This window comes from Rhinatrema bivittatum, chromosome 4, assembly GCF_901001135.1.
Source record: "Rhinatrema bivittatum chromosome 4, aRhiBiv1.1, whole genome shotgun sequence".
NCBI lineage: Eukaryota > Metazoa > Chordata > Amphibia > Gymnophiona > Rhinatrematidae > Rhinatrema > Rhinatrema bivittatum.
The window spans coordinates 212,715,603-212,730,388 of record NC_042618.1 but is presented as its reverse complement, the minus strand read 5'-3'; the positions used below and the strand labels follow the sequence as shown (position 1 = coordinate 212,730,388).

General features: G+C 46.5%; 1 protein-coding gene across 2 annotated transcripts in view; it reads left to right on the top strand.

Annotated features, from left to right (window-relative positions):
- Positions 1 to 14,786, top strand: part of IP6K1 (inositol hexakisphosphate kinase 1) — a 124,127-nt gene that overhangs the window by 39,514 nt on the left and 69,827 nt on the right. The window lies entirely within an intron of this gene.

The window sequence follows — 14,786 nt, the reverse complement described above, 5'->3', positions numbered from 1 at the left end:
TTCCAGAACTTTGACTGGCCCCTACTGGGCATGCCCAGCATGGCACCAACCCTGCAGCCAGCAGGGGTCCCCCTTCAGTCTTCTTTTTTCCGCGCAGCAGTAGCCTCGCAGTTTAGGAGCTCTGAAGAGATTCCTGACAGGAATTTTCCTCACAGAGTTAATTAAATTTAAATTGCCCCACAGGGGTCCCTCCTCAACTTTTCTCAGGCTGCGGTACTCCGGTAAGTTTTTGACCGTCTTTTGTCGATTACCGTCTAGTTTGGCCCTCGCGGCCTACTGGCCGTCGACCGTACCGCGGCTCGATTTTTTTTCTATGGCCATGGCGTCGGGCTTTCGTCGGTGCCCGGACTGTATTCGCACCATGTCTATCACAGACCCTCATGGAGTCTGTATAATGTGTTTAGGCAGTGAGCATGATGTCCTGAGGGCACATTTGGTGCAAGTCAGGACACCAAAAGGTCGCAAAGCCAGAATGGAGAAGATGGGACTCCTCTTCCGTGCTCACACCCAGACGCCGTCCATCGCATTGATGTCATCGGAACCAGCACCATTGAAGTCGCACCAGCACCGACCACCGTCCGGTGACCGCCCGCCATCGACGTCTTCACGGCCATCGACTCCCGTTACTCCACCTCAAGATCGAGGGGATCGTAGGGAGAAACATCGCCATCGTAAGTCTTGGACCGTCGAGGGAGCGAAATCATCGACCTCGCCACCATCAAAGAAGCCCCGTCCAGGAACGGCACCGACCATTCCCGTGACCGGGACATCGAGGCCACCCTCACCAGATCGGGGTTTGGGAGTCGCGATTCCGCCTGTAAAGGTTGTCCCTCCGACTGTGCCTCCGCCTCCCTCTTCCGTCACGGAGCCGGGGCTGCTTGCTCCAGGTCTCCGGGAAGAACTGGACCGGCTGGTCCAGGAGGCCATCGACAAGGCGATGAAACGGTTCCGGGTTCCTCCGGCACAGACACCGGCACCGAGAGTGGAACCGGTCACCGACCCGATTCCAGCAGCGCTGGCACCGCTGCTGTCCCAGATGGGAGGCGCTCATGACCGCCCTTCCACCGGTGATTCCTGGGTCTCCGATGGCTCCAGTGCGCTCCCCGTTGACAGCTTCATCGGGAGGAGAAACACTGTTCCGCATTCCTCCTTCGGGGGTATTGCCTCAGCCATCGATGCCATGTCGTCCCTCGCCACCGATTCATTCATCGGTGGCGAGGGACGACATCGGCACCTTCGATGCCGGCACCAATGCCCTCCAGGGCGTCCACGGTGCCCCTGGTGATTCCTTCGATTTTCTCGGAGCCTCAGCCGGGCCCTTCGGTATCCAACCCCCTTCTTGTCCTATAGGTCAGCCAGCTGATCCTTATGACACCTGGGGTGATGATACTTCCACAGACTCCGATGACTTACCTTCACCTCCCTCTTCTCCTACTGAAAGAAAGCGTTCTCCTCCAGAGGACCTTTCTTTCATTAATTTTGTGAAGGAAATGTCTGACTTGGTCCCTTTCAGCTTCAAACGGAGCAGGATGATAGGCACCAGATGATGGAGCTTCTCCAGTTCCTGGATGCCCCTAAAGTGATCACTTCTATTCCCATTCATCAAGTTCTTCTTGACCTCCTAAAAAAAAACTGGGAAAACCCTGGATCCATTGCTCCAGTACACAGAAAGGCTGACACTACCTATTTAGTGCAGTCAGCCCCTGGCGTTCAAAAATCTCAGCTCGACCACCACTCAGTTGTGGTAGAATCGGCTCAAAAGAAAGCAAAAAAGACAAAGCCTCACTCCTCTACCCCTCCTGTTAAGGAACACAAGTTCCTAGACAATATTGGTCGACGAGTGTTCCAAGGGGCCATGTTCATCTCCAGAATTGCTTCTTACCAGCTGTACATGACCCAATACAACAGGGTCATTTTCAAGCAAATACAGGACTTCTCTGAAACCCTGCCTGACCAATTCCAAGAACAGCTTCAAATCCTTGTCAACAAGGGGTTTGAAGCAGGAAAGCATGAGATAAGAACAGCTTACGATATCTTCGACACCTCTACTAGAGTGTCTGCAACTGCCATTTCGGCAAGACGCTGGGCCTGGCTCAAATCTTCTGACCTTCGCCCAGAAGTACAAGACAGGCTCTCTGACCTGCCTTGTATAGGAGACAATCTGTTCGATGAACAGATTCAGCAAATAGTGGCTGAATTAAAGGACCATCATGAGACCCTCAAACAGCTCTCATCGATACCTTCTGACTTCCCCCCTAGACAGCCCTTCAGGAAGGACTCTTAAGAAGTCATTCTTCCGCCCAAGGAAGTACTATCCTCCACCACCAAGGTCCCGAACTACGAGACCTTATCAAAAACCTCAGCCTCGCCAGGCCCGGAAGCAAAAGCCGCAAGCAGCTCCCCAGCCGGGGCCTGCTTCAGGTTTTTGACTTTCCCTTGGAGAGTAGCAGCCTGATTCCTCTGCCAAGCATACCAGTGGGAGGTCGATTGTGCCACTTTCACAGCATGTGGCAATCAATCACAACCGACCAATGGGTGCTAGCAATCATTGCTCATGGTTACTGCCTAAACTTTCTTGCTCTTCCACTGGACTCACCACCTCTGCAAGCGTGGAGAGTACCCGACCACTCTCTCCTTCTGGAGCAGGAGGTTTCCCTTCTTCTCCAGTTAAGAGCAATAGAACCCGTCCCACTTTTGCAGCAAGGCCTAGGGTTCTATTCCCAGTACTTTTTGATCCCCAAAAAATCCGGGGGGCTTCGTCCAATTCTGGACCTACATGCCCTCAACAAGTACCTCCAGCGGGAAAAGTTCAAGATGGTAACCTTGGGCTCGCTTCTACCTCTTCTGCAAAGAGGAGACTGGCTCTGCTCTCTGGACCTCCAGGACGCATACACCCACATTGCGATATCTCCAGCTCATCGCAAGTACCTCAGGTTTTTAGTAGGCCCAAAGCACTATCAATACAGAGTGCTTCCATTCGGCCTAGCATCGGCACCAAGAGTCTTTACCAAATGTCTCGTAGTTGTCACAGCTTTCCTCAGGAAAGAAGGTGTTACGTCTACCCCTATCTGGACGACTGGTTAATCAGGGCCCCAACCCAGCAAGCCGCTCGGTCGTCCCTGGATTTGACCCTACACACTCTAATTTCTCTAGGATTTCTCGTCATTTACGAGAAATCCTATTTAGTCCCGTCTCAAACCTTGTCGTTCATTGGGGCAGACTTGGACACCTTGCAGGCAAAAGCCTTTCTACCTCAACGAGTGCTAACCCTCGTGTCTCTCGCTCACCAGTTGCAGTCTCAGTATACAGCAACAGCTCGGCAATTCCTCGTCCTTCTCGGACTCATGGCTTCCTCAGTCCATGTCACACCAATGGCCCGCCTGGTCATGAGGCTCATGCATTGGACTCTGAGGTCACAATGGATTCAAGCTACTCAGCCTCTGTCGACCATTGTCCACATCACCGACTCACTCCGTCTGTCTCTCACCTGGTGGAAAGATCAGAACAATCTCCTCCAGGGACTGCCCTTTCAACTACCAGATCCTCAACTCATTCTCACCACTGCTTCCAACCGCGGGTGGGGAGCCCATGTGAACGATCTGCAGACACAAGGATCTTGGTCTCCAGAGGAAGCCAAACACCAGATAAATTTCCTGGAGCTTCGAGCAATGCAATATGCTCTCAGAGCTTTTCAGGATTGCCTATCAAATCACGTCATCCTGATTCAGACTGACAACCAGGTGGCCATGTGGTACATCAACAAGCAAGGAGGCACAGGCTCCTTCCTTCTGTGTTAGGAAGCTACGCAGATTTGGGCGGAAGCGCTCTCCCACTCGATGTACCTCAGGGCCACCTACTTGCCGGGAGTGCACAATTCTTGGCAGACTAGCTGAGTCGTGTCTTCCAACCACACGAGTGGTCTCTCAACCCCTCGATAGCGACCTTCATCTTCCAACAATGGGGTTATCCCCAGACAGACCTCTTTGCGTCCCCTCAGAACCACAAAGTGGACAATTACTGCTCCCTCATTCACAGCAAACACACTTTTTTTTTCCTTTTGGCTATCACTTCAACTCGCAGGGTTAGTGAGTTACAGGCCCTAGTTACCTATCCGCCTTACACTAAACTCCTGCAGGACCGGGCGGTACTCCGCACTCACCCTAAGTTCTTACCTAAGGTAGTTTCGGAGTGTCACATTAATCAATCCATCATACTACCTATCTTCTTTCCCAGACCCCACTCCAATCCAGGGGAACAGGCTCTGCATACCCTTGACTGTAAACGGGCTCTAGGGTTCTACCTAGACCGTACAGTTGCCCACAGGAAGAGCACTCAGTTATTCGTCTCTTTCCATCCCAACAAATTAGGGCGCCCTGTGGATAAGCAGACTCTCTCCTCCTGGTTGGCAGACTGCATATCTTTTTGCTATCAGCAAGCAGGCATTCCTTTTCAAGACTGTGTTAAAGCACACTCTGTGAGGGCCATGGCGACTTCAGTAGCACACCTATGATCGGTGCCGCTTCCTGACATTTGCAGGGCTGCCACCTGGAGTTCTCTCCACACTTTCGCAGCCCACTTATTGCTTGGACAAAGCCAGAAGACAAGATTCCATCTTCGGCCAGTCTGTCCTTTGTAACCTATTTCCAAAGTGACGTACCAACACCCTTCCGCCTGCCCGGTGGGGTTCAGGATGCCCTCTACCAAATTCCACCCCGGTTGTTGTGCCTGTTGCACGCCAACTCATCACTCTACTACTCATCAATGCACAGTCTATCACCAAAAAAATCCCAATCATTCATGACCTGCTCTCAGACTACCACCCAGACATATTCTGCATAACTGAATCATGGCTCAAACACACTGACACAGTCCTACTCAATCAACTGCCCAGAAACACATACAACATATTCTCCATACCTAGGAGCAAAAGAAAGGGAGGTGGACTACTATTCCTAGCCCACAAAAAACTTAAATTCTCCTCTTTCCCCCTAAACCTACCCCCTCCTTTCGAGACTAACCTATTTAAATCAAAACATCTACAAATACTCCTCCTCTATGCTCCTCCCGGCTGCCTACAACACAACCTCTCCCCCCTGATCGAAGCCATCACATCACACATCAACCTACAAGAACCAGCCATCATACTAGGAGACTTCAATCTCCATATTGACACCCAACCAACAACTCCCACCTGCGAACTCCTCCTATCTTCCATGACAGCTCTCGGATTCTCCCAAATCATTACCACCCCCACTCAGAAATCTGGGCACACCCTTGATTTAATTTTCATTAACAATAAAATATCTACAACTGAATCACCCACTACTACTCCAACTCCATGGTCCGACCACTACCTCATTCAAGCCAAGCTCCAACATCAATCGAACACAGCAAAAACAGACTCCTGCTTCATTGAATACACCAAACCTTGCTCCAGTGAAGACCTAGCAGAGCTACTCCCGGAAGCACTAAAAACAATCAACCTACATGATGCCAACTCAGCTACAGACTCCTGGATCTCCATCAACGCTGACATAGCCAACACATTATGCCCCACAATAAAAAAGGAAATCAGATCATCTACTAAACAAAATGCTCCTTGGTACACCCCCGAACTGAAAACATCCAAACGAATGCTCAGACAAACCGAAAAACAATGGAGACGAACACCTACACCAAACCTGAAAGACAAATATAGAACACTTCTACACAAATATACAGCTGACCTCAACACAGCAAAGCGCAATTTCTACACATCCAGAATTCATGAATACCAATTCAACCCGAGGACCCTCTTCTCATACGTCAAAGAACTCACCAACCCAATCCAGAATGACACAATGCCAAACTCCAACAACATCTCCAGTGACAAACTAGCTCAATTCTTCAAGGACAAAGTCGACAACATCATTGCCAAGATTCCCCATTCCCACAACGACTCAACAAATATCCCTCCTCCCATCCACATTTGGACCCAATTCACTCCTGTTGCATCTACAGAAATTGAACCCTTCATCAAAAAAACCAAACCAGCATCCCACCCCGTAGACTCCATCCCCATCAAAACCCTAAAACTCATCAGAGAGATTATTGCCAAACCTATAACCCAAATCATCAACCTATCCCTCGAACAAGGAATCTTCCCAGACAAACTCAAAAACGCCATCATCAAACCTATCATAAAAAAAAACCGCAACTCGACAAATCTGATCCTGCCAAACTACAGACCAGTCGCCAACCTCCCATTCCTAGCAAAAATCATCGAGAAAACTGTCAACAATCAACTCACAGACCACCTCGACGCCCACAATCTTCTCCATCCAACACAGCACGGCTTCAGAAAACTCTACAGCACAGAAACTCTCCTCCTCTCCCTCACCGACACCATCCTCAGAGGCCGAGACAGTGGCAAGACATTTCTACTGATCCTCCTCGATATATCAGCCGCATTTGACACCATCAACCACAGAACTCTCCTCACCAGACTTAAAGAGATCGGTCTGCAAGACACTACCCTCAACTGGTTCAAATCATACCTCTCTAACAGATCCTTCATTGTCAAGACAAACTCTTCTGAATCCTCCCAAGTGCCCCTCACCCATGGCGTCCCTCAAGGTTCTTCACTATCCTCGACCCTCTTCAACATCTACCTCCTCCCACTATGCAAATACCTCTCTGATGCCAACCTCACCTACTTCGTTTATGCAGACGACATTCAAATTCTCCTCCCCATCACCAAATCCATTGAACTCACCATGGAAAGATGGAACAAACTCAGTTCAAATTTATCTCAACTGCTATCACAACTATCTCTCTGCCTCAACCAAGCCAAAACAGAAATCATTCACATCCAGGACGACCGTCCCGCTTCCCCCCTCGAGAGCACCCCCTCAAACAACACAGGAAGCGCAAACAACACTGGGATGCCAAACTTATCAAGAACCTCACTCACACCATCCACAAAAAACCTAGGAGTAACCATCGACAGCCAACTCAACTTTAAACGACACATCTCCAATATAATCAAAGATGGATTTTTCAAACTTCAAACACTTAAAAAACTCAAACCTCTCCTCCAACTGCATGATTTCCGAACAGTACTACAATCAATTATTTTCTCAAAACTCGACTACTGCAACTCCCTCCTCCTTGGACTTCCTGAAATCCACATCAAGCCCCTACAAGTTCTACAAAACGACGCCGCCAGAATTATCACCAATCACAGAAAATCCTCCCACATCACACCCACTCTCAAAGACCTCCACTGGCTGCCCATCACACAAAGAATCCAGTATAAAACCCTCACCCTTCTTCACAAAAAAATAAACAACAACAGAATGGTCTGGCTAAACAACAACATCCAACCATATTTCACACAAAGAAATCTCAGATCCACCAACTCAGGTCTCCTCTCCATCCCAACTCTTAAAAATGCTCACCTCAATACAACACGCAAACGAGCCATTACAATAGCTGGCCCTACCCTCTGGAACTCCCTCCCCCCACAGCTCAGAAACGAACCCTCACCGCAAGTCTTTAAAAAAACAGCTCAAAACATGGCTGTTCTTGAAAGCATTCCCTCCTGAACCCCAACATCCTATAATAAACGCTCTTGAAAGCCTTACCGCATAACTTCTACTCTGCATGAACGCATAACCCCTCCCCCCTTCTCTATCCTCCCTTTTCCCTGTCCCCCACCCTTCTCGTAACCTCCCTCTTCCCTGTCCCCCACCCTACTCATAACCAAGTCATATTGTACATATTGTATATAGGCTATTTGCCATTTCTATATACCCACTAATATTTAATTCTAATTTTATTCATATGTTACAATGTTCCTTATATTTATTGTTTAATCAACTGTTCTCTTGTTACAATGTAAAATAGGGCAGCTCCGGCTCTATTCAACCTGTTTTCTGGAAACCGATGTGATATCTCGATCGAATGTCGGTATACAAAAGAAATAAATAAAATAAATAAATAAATGTTCGGCGGACATCCTCAGCTTGGTACTCACCCATATGTGAGGACTACCATCCTGCTTGTCCTGTGAGAAAGCAAATGTTGCTTACCTGTAACAGGTGTTCTCACAGGACAGCAGGATGTTAGTCCTCACGAAACCCGCCCGCTGCCCCGCAGTGTTGGGTTCGTAACGTTTTGTTTTATTTTTTGGCACTGCCTATAACTTTCAATTAAGACTGAAGGGGGACCCCTGCTGGCTGCAGGGTTGGTGCCATGCTGGTCATGCCCAGTAGGGGCCAGTCAAAGTTCTGGAAACTTTGACAAAAGTGTTCCGTGATTGGGCTTCATCCTGTGATGTCACCCATATGTGAGGACTAACATCCTGCTGTCCTGTGAGAACACATGTTACAGGTAAGCAACATTTGCTATATCTTTTATAATTTTCTGGTACATATGCTAGTAATAGAAATCACCAGGTAGGTGCCACACAGAAGGTAAGCAGAAAGAAATGCAAAAAAACCCCTCCTTTGTTGCTTGCCTTTACCTGACACAAATACAGCAGGTTGGTTTTTTTTTTTTTTTTTTTAATTTTTGCATGATCAGAAAATATTGAATAATGCCCCCCCCCCCCCCCCCGAGCTTCTCATAGCTCCTTGGATCTACTTGTGCTCCTCCTTCTCTGTTTCTCTTTCAATCTTTTCCTTGTGGTCTGTAAATTCCACCAATGTAAGCAGCCCTGAAAATAGGTAGGAAAAGCTTCTCTTCTGTGATGCTGCTTCTGCCTCTTTCCAAGTCCTGTTACTGTGCACGGTGACAAGCAATGGAAGGAAATAGAATGAGCAGCAATGATCAGTTTGTGCGGCCATTAGGAGTATGTCCCGCAGGGCCAGATGGAGGCGGAGTAGGAGCAGTGGCCGGCTGCACGTGTTGGAAGTAAGCAGCATTAGAGAGAGAGAGAGACAGAGATGCCTAGGGCACTTGAGACCCTTGGACTGGCCCTGTTCACTAGCCACAGATTTACTTGTGGCCAAGACAGGATTCACCCCTGGGTCCCAAGAGTTTAAAATATTGATGCTCCTTCAATATAATACTGGGATGAGGGAGCACACCCTCAACAAAAAGCAATTCCCCAGGCATAGGCCTATGCATCTATCTGTCCATCAGCAGCAGTATAGGGTATATGGCCTCAGAGGAAAGCAGGAAGCACTACTGGTGGGAACAGTAGGCCATCGCCCCCAAACTTCCAGTGATCTAGGCGGTTGCTTAGTGCTTCTACAAACCCTGCTGGTGAATCTTTGTTTTTTTATAGCATGGATAATATATGCCATAGTGTGGGGCAAAGGGGAAGTGACGTTTAGACATAGAAAACTGTGAATAAAAAAGGAGGGAGGGCAGAGATAAGATAAGAGGAGAAGTGTGGGGGGCGGGGGGGGAGGAAACAGGACAAGAAAAACTAGAAATGCTATACAAATACTGCTATTTGGTATTCACTAAAAAAAGGTATTGGAAAAGGACCATTGATTGTTGGTAAGGATTTGTATATAATAGGATGGATGCTGCTCCTTTTACAGAAGATAGTTAGCGTGACCGTAGAGAGACCTGAAAATAAATGAAGCCTTGGGACAAGATGAGATACTTCCTAGGATAATAAAGGTCAAGCAAGTTTGCTGAAGGACCTATTGAATAGGTTTTTGGAGTCAGGTCTGGCTCCATGAAGGTGGAGAATGTGCCTATTTTATAAAAGCGGTAATATGAAGGAGGCCGGAAACTACAAACTTTATGAGAAAAATTAATGGAAATCTTCTGAAGCAAAGGATAATGGAAATCCTGAAAGCAGTGAGCTACAGGATTCAAGGCAGCATAGTTTTACTAGTTGGAGATTGTCCGAATATGGTGCACATCTTTAGTTAGGTGACCAGAGAATTAGGTTGAGGCAAATGCTGCATGTGGTATACTTTGATATTGTCCCACATAGCAGGCTCCTAAATAAACTAAGCAGTTTAGGTGGTGCACTGGATTAGAAATTTGTGGAGAGATAGGTGAAATGATAGTAAATAGAATTCACTATAATGGCAGAAGAAAAATTGGTGGAATGTTTCAGGCATTGGTCTTGGGGATGATTTTGGTTCTGTAGCTTTGAGAAATATTGAAGCAGGGTTAGGAGGAAAAGTTTGTCTTGTTAGAAACATAGAAACATGATGGCAGAAGACAATGTGACCTATCTCTCTGTTCTTTCCGTCTACACCAACTGCTCAACTCTACGATCCAGTCCCTACCTTTATTTCAGAGATCCCCTATTGTCCCATGCTTTCTTAAATATAGTTACTGTTCTTGTCCTTTTCTCCACCACTGTCACTGGGAGGCTGTTCTGTGCATTCGCCACCCATTCTATAAAGAAATATTTCCTTTATTATTCTTGAGTCTATACACCTTCATCCTCATACCCTGACCCCCTCATTCCAGGGCCTTCTTTCTGTTGAAAGAGACCCACCTCTCTATGCAGCCAAGCATCTTTCTGGCTTTTGCCGTTGCCTTATCCATCTATTTTGCCACCTTGAGATAATCAAATATGATCACCTCCAGATCCTCTTCTTTCTTGCATAGAAGAATTTCACCCACTATACTAATAAGATTTATGTAAAAATGATAAAACTTGATAAAACTGTCTTCAAAATCAAAATGCTCCCTTGGTTTTTTGCGGCCCAAATGCATGACCCTGCATTTCTTTCAGCATTAAATCTTCGCTGCCAGACTCTGGACCATTCCTCAAGTTTTTCTAGATCCCTCCTTATGTTTTCCACACTTTTCTGGCTGTCTACAGTGTTGCAGGTTTTGGTATCATCCACAAAAAGCAAACTTGTTCCGATAGCTCTTCTGCAACTTCATTTATAAGAGTATTGGCATGCGGGTAGTAAGTCCCTCTGCTGGGTGTGAACACCATTTTCCACTACCATTTGTTGCCTCCCACTCAACCAGTTTCTAATCCAGTCAGTCACTTTAGGGTCCTTATTTTTTCTTTTGCAGAATCATGTCACAGGCCTTATTGAAATCCAAGTATACTACAACTAATGCTCTGCCTTTTTCCAACTCTCGGTCACTCAAAGAAATTGATCAGATTTGTCTGGCAAGACCTACATCCTGGTAAAACCATGGTGCCTTTGGATCTAGTAGTTCATTGGATAACAAAAACTGCACTATCCTCTGTTTTAGCAGCGATGCAGTTACTTAACTTACCACTGGTCAAGCTAACCAGTCTGAAGAGGAGCCACATCTGCCTGTTTCCAGTACCCTGGAATTATTCCCAGCTCTGAAAAGGTCAGTCAGCGGAGCAGCAAGCACAGATATTTCCCATCTAGTAACATCATTTTATCTACTTTTAGTTTAGCTAGCTCCTCACAAACACTCTTCTAAAAATTAAGAACATAAAATATGCCATACTGGGTCAGACCAAGTGTCTATCAGGCCCTGTGTCCTGTCTCCAACAGTGGTCAGTCCAAGTTACAAGTACCTGGCAAGTATCCAAACATTAAATAGATCCTATGCTACTAATGCCAGTAATTAGCAGTTGCTATTCCCTGTTGATTAATAGCAGTTTATGGACTTCTCCAGGAACTTGTTCAGACCTTTTTTAAACCCAGCTACACTAGTTGCCTTAACCACATCCTCTGGCAATGAATTCCAGAACTTCATTGTGCATTGAGTGAAGAAGAATTTTCTCCCATTTGTTTTAACTTCATGGAGTCGTCGTCCCCCCCCCCCCCCCAGTCCTTCTGTTATCCGAAGAATAAATAACCGATTCACTTTTACCCTTTTTAGCCCTCTCATGATTTTGTAGACCTCCATCGTGTTCCCCTTCTCAGCCGTCTCTTCTCCAAGCTGAACAGCCCTAACTTATAAAATTATGAACTAAATGATTTAATAAACAAAACACAGCAGATTTTTTTTTTCTTGCCAGTTACCATACCCAAGTCATGAACAATACTTCTCCAAAAGGATTGGATTTTTGGACATTCCTATAAGTAAAGTGTGCTGCTCTAGGTACTTTATACCACTAAACAACAAAGCAGATTTAACAAGTCCAACCCTATACATCCTCAATGGTGAAAAATAATTCTGTGGAAAATAAATTGTAATTATTTTAATTTAATATTTGGAGTAACTTTTAAATATAAATGTATTACATTTATAAAGGGTTTTTTCCTTAAGGTCAAAAACTCAAAAATCTTTTTTCCATACATCAGCAGGCATTCTCATAATTCCTTGAGGATTCAAATTTAGAAGAAATTTTATGTAGACTGGAAACAGATATCTTGCTCAAAAAGGTCCATGAGTGAATCAAATTTTGGTGAGTTGCATTATGAAGAAGGTTGGATAAAAGTCATTATCCCAGGACAAGCAGGATGATGATAGTCCTCACATATGGGTGACGTCACTGGACGGAGCCCTATCACGGAAAACTTTCTATCAAAGTTTTTCTAGAAACTTTGACTGGCACACTGAGCCCACTGAGCATGCCCAGCATGCCATGATCCCTCGAGCCACAGGGGTCTCCCTTCAGTCTTCATTTTTCCGCGCTGCAGTTAGCATCGCGGTGAAGGAGCCCTGTGTGTTTTCTCACACAAAACACTTAGAGAAAAAAGTTAAAATTTCTCAATTTACCCCTTCATAGGGGTCTCCCTGTCTCCACCAGCCGGTGAGTACTTGTTTTTTCCCGGCCTATTCCAGTTAAACAGAATTTTTCTGTCAGAAGGTCGTCGACGGCTGTCCGACCTTCATAATGGCAAAGGGTTTTAAAAAATGCCCAAACTGCCCTCACACTATGTCTATCACCGACCCGCATGTCGAGTGTGTGTTGTGCTTAGGCGAATCTCATAATGTTTCCTCCTGTCCTCAATGTGCCAAAATGATGGCCAAGGGCAGGCGAGCCCGTCAGGAGAAGATGAAACATCTCGTCCATATTCAACTAATACCATCGAAGTCGACATCGACTCAGTCGTCTCCGGCTGCAGCGGCTAAAATGTTAGTCATCCGAAAGCGTCGCCCTGACGGCTCTGGTGACCGATTATCACCAACTCCATCCCGGTCATTGGTAAAGTCTACATCGGGGCTTGAGAAAAAAAGCACTGAGTATTAGGAGAAGCATCGCCATCATCATTGACTGATGTCAACACCCGATGTCGCATCGATTTCAAGAACTCAGTCGATGCCAAAAGAACCATCGCCGAAAAGGTCTCAAGTGGAAGAGCCAGCAATACCCCTCTATGCCTCTCACTCCAAGGCGATCCCCACCGGTAAAGGTGCCGGGTACCGAGCCACCACAGGGACCTGTGGAAGTGCCGGTTCTGCCTTCTCTGCCACCCCCTATAGCTACTCTGACCTCACCAGCTATACGGGAGGAACTGGATGGTTTTATCCGCCAGGCAGTCAAAGACGCTGTCAGAGACCTTCAACCATTGACGCCATCTCAGCCGATACCCACGCCGATACCACTACCGATGTCTGTGCCGATGCCTGCACTGCTGCTGGCGCCGGATCTTTCAGTCTTCGCACCAATCCTCTTGAAGCTCAATGCCCTCATCGGTGCTCTCCTGATACAACCAACAACACCGAAAATTCCGATTCCCGGGAGTGAAGATGATGCCTCCGGGGCTTCTCCCAAGCCTGAACCCGTTCCAGGGCCATCTGGAATTTCTGGGCCGAGAATTCCGGTGTCTCCATCGATGCCTTTTTCTCCTCAATCGATGCCACTGCAAATGCCATCGATGCCTTTGTTCATACCTCACTCTACTCTGGAGCAATGACCCTTCACGTACACACCTGGCACAATTTAAATCCTCCCTACATCTGTATAGCGAAAAACTTAACACGACGAAACGAGATTTCTTCGCTAACAAAATACACCAATTCCAATACAACCCTAAAGTTCTATACGATTACGTTAACTCACTTACCAAGCCAGCAGCCCCCGACATCCCAGATCAAGTAGCCAAATCCAAATGTGAAGAACTTGCCACATTCTTCCAAACCAAAATAGATAAGTTGCTATCCAAGTTTACCTCCTCTGCTACACCGTTCAATCACTTTGAACTTGACCTCAACCAAACAAAAACTAGCAACAATACTAAAGTTTTCTCCTCTCTAGACTACACCTCAACACTAGAAATAGAAACCCTTATCAAGAAAGCCAAACCCTCCACCCACCCATCTGACACACTACCCACTAAACATCTAATTACAATACCTAACCTTATTGCTAAACCCTTAACAAATATCATTAACCTGTCCATTAACTCTGGGCAGGTACCAGTCCCCCTTAAACAGGCAATCGTCAAACCTATTCTAAAGAAGCCTAAACTAGACCCCTCTGATCTAGCTAATTATCGCCCCATTTCCAATCTTCCTTTCATATCTAAACTCCTTGAGAAAACTGTCAACAAACAACTTACAGAATACCTCGAGGATAATCACATCCTTGCTTCCGCACAGTACGGTTTTTGGAAATCCCATAGTACTGAGACTCTTCTACTCTCCCTGTCAGACCATATTCTTAAAGGATTTGAGAAAGGGCAATCTTACATTCTTGCCTTTCTCGACATCTCTTCCGCATTTGACACCATCAGCCATCCCATTCTTCTACAACGGTTAACCGAAATTGGCATTACAGGTGTTGCCCACAACTGGTTCAACTCCTACCTCAGCAACAGAGAGTTCAAAATCCAGCTAGGAAATCACGTATCCAAGGCCATCCCCCTCAATCAAGGTGTCCCACAAGGTTCATCCCTTTCTTCAACCCTCTTCAATATCTACATCTTACCCCTCTGTTA